The sequence below is a fragment of the Amphiura filiformis genome, chromosome 12, assembly GCF_039555335.1.
Source record: "Amphiura filiformis chromosome 12, Afil_fr2py, whole genome shotgun sequence".
Classification (NCBI taxonomy): Eukaryota; Metazoa; Echinodermata; class Ophiuroidea; order Amphilepidida; family Amphiuridae; genus Amphiura; species Amphiura filiformis.
This window is the reverse complement of record NC_092639.1, coordinates 63,746,639-63,749,840: the sequence shown is the minus strand read 5'-3', so window position 1 is coordinate 63,749,840 and position 3,202 is coordinate 63,746,639.

Sequence of the window (3,202 nt, the reverse complement as noted above, 5' to 3'; positions counted from 1 at the left end):
CTATCAGCAGTAGATATTGAATGAAGTAGTGTGCTATCGGCAGTAGATAGTAGCTGAAGTGGTGTGTTGTCAGCAGTAGATAGTGGCTGAAGTACTGTTGTGTGTTATCAGCAGTAGATAGTAGATGAAGTAGTGTGCTATCAGCAGTAGATAGTAGCTGAAGTAGTGTGCTATCAGCAGTAGATGGTGGTGCTATCAGCAGTAGATAGTGGATGAAGTAGTGTGCTATCAGCAGTAGATGGTGGTGCTATCAGCAGTAGATAGTGGATGAAGTAGTGTGCTATCAGCAATAGATAGTAGAAGAAGTAACGAAGAAAGTAACCTATCGCTTAAAAGCATATAAAAGAATTTTCTTTTTCAAGAACTCCGCAAGAGGAGATCAATTCAATAACTTGTGTATATTATAAAAGCCATGCAATCTTCAGCGACATCCTTGTTTTATATTGTTATTTTGCATCATTTACCGCTGAGTGCACCAAATCCGCATAACTTCGGAGTAAGCTACTAAGTTGGCGAGTATCTCGCATTTTGTAACTTCCAAATCAGCGTAAGTTACTATATAGACTAGTAAGTACTCTTGTTATATACTCGGCAACTTACTCTTCATCTTTTGCGGAGTAAGTTGGCGAGGATTTTTACAAAAACTACACGACTGAGTCCCCCACCATCGGCGTGTTATTACCTGCTGCCGATAGTGTGACAGAATATACAGGGTGTCCCAAAAAAAGAGGCCCCTCATTGCGCCCTCTTTTTCTCCTATTTTTGAAAGGTTTATTAAATATATTTTGGTATGTAAAGAAACCTTTAATCGTTAGCTTTTATAAACCAAAACAATTATTTCAATCGGACCACAACTTTTGAAGATATGCCCTTTTGAATAAAAGTACCCGTTTTGCACTCTCTCCACGGATAGCAAACAGAGTGGTTGGGATGGCTCAGACTGTGAAGTGGCCTGCACGATCACCAGACCTCACACCACTTAATTGTTTTCCTTTGTGGCAAAATCCAGGATCTTCGCAAACGTATTACTGAATACATTCGCAAGTATCCGGCGCACAAGGATGGTACGCAACGCAATTGATGCAATGAGGACCAGGGCTGAAACCTGTATTCGCCAAGGAGGCAACCAGGTAGAGGGCAGAGCAGCACAGTGAACTCACTTCAGAAGAACCAAAGACAAACCAAACAGCCTTTTAGGGCTACCCTTTATCCTAAAAGAGAAATGACTTATGCTGTAAATAAAAAAAAGAAAGCAAGAAACAACAAAGTAAGAAAGTAAGAAACATAATAAAACAAAAAGTCCCATTCGGCATCCATTTTACCCACAAATTAATGACACTATTAACAAAATCCATTGCCCATAAACCCAACGGTAAAGCCCATTCCATAAATAAAGTTATTTAAGTTATCATTGAGGAATGTTTGATATTCATGCATGGTATGTGTACTCCTTTTCAATCTTTGAAGTAGCCAAACCTTCTCAGTGGACAGAGTGAAAAACGGGTACATTTCTTTAAAAGAGCCGATTGATATAATTGTTTTGGTTTATTAAAGCTAACAACTTAAGGTTTGTTTACATATCAAAATATATTTGATCAACTTTTCAGAAATAGGAGAAAAAGAGGGCGCAATGAGGGGCCTCTTTTTTTGGGACACCCTGTATATCATAATTATGAACCTTCAGGCCTACTACAAAATCACAAGGCACGTTAAATACACCATGTACACTCATGGGTATTTTGTTTGTACAGGAGTGTTTACTGACATAACACTGCCAATTGCTATTATTGAATAACAATTGTCGACGCAAGACCGCGTTGTTAAAAAACTTGATATTAAAGGTGCTGATTTGAATTTACTGCTCCATTAAGGGGGTACTACACCCCTGCCCAATTTTGTGCCTATTTTTGCATTTTTCTCAAAAATTATAGAGCATTGGTGACAAGTAAGATATGTATATTATAGGGGCAAGGACTACAACTACTGCACTGGAAATTTTATTTCAGCACAGATAACAGTTGTGAAGTTACAGTCAAAAATGAGGGAAAACCAATATTTGATCAATAAATCAATAACTACTTGCCTTGAGTTGCTGAATTTTCAGTGCAGTAGTTGTAGTCCTTGCCCTATAATATACATATCTTAATTGTCACCAATGCGCTATAATTTTTGAGAAAATGCAAAAATAGGCAAAATATTGGCCAGGGGTGTAGTACCCCCTTAACGAAGATACTAAAGAAGTAGTTATTCGCCAGTTACGCTTTTTTATAATCACGATATGCGTCCTTTTATTGATAGACACACCCGAATGATAGACACACCCGAATTACACCTTCATCAGCCACATTAATTGATAATATTTTTACTAATGTTCTTACACAAGATATCAAGTCTGGTATTTTTGTTTCAAGCCTTACTGATCACTACCCGGTGTTTCAAATTACCAATTCTTTACTAATCACAATCACCGCACAAATATTCGTTTATTTAATCAGAACAGGATCCAGCGATTTTGCAACCAATTAAGTCTTGTTGATTGGGATTTTCTTACAGATATTGATTCTTGTGAACCAGCATATAATGCCCTTATTTCTAAATTTCTCGAGTTATATAACATTCACTTTCCGTTTAAATCATCTCGCTCTAGTAATTCCAGCTGCCGTAGGGTACCTCGAAAACCGTGGATAACAACAGCAGTCCTCAAATCCATCAATCGCAAGGAGAAACTCTACAGTGTGGGCCAAAAACAACTTTACCCAATTTAAAAGGTTCATATCGCAAAATTAAAAAGCCTGCTGCAAATTGTTTTCACATATTCGTAAAGAACATTTTCATTAGAGTATGTGGTGAAAAAACTATCCAAAAATGTATTAAAATAAAAACGTGACGCTATTTTTAAATCAAAGAGTCAAAATTAACTTTGTCCACGAGAAGGCCTACTAGCTGTCCCGTCGCATCTCTTGCAATGAGGAAAGATAAAGAATGAGAAGTATATTGAGAACCACTCAGTATACGCACAAATTTGTTCAGCAATTTTATATAGCACATGAACACAATCAAATAAATCAAACATGAACAATTTAAATGTCAACCTATGATATTTCGTCATGATATGCAGCTTTCACGCTGCAAAGAAAACACAATTCTCTTCAAATATGCGTAAGCATTATTGTAACCTCAGACCTGATTTTTTTTGTCATTA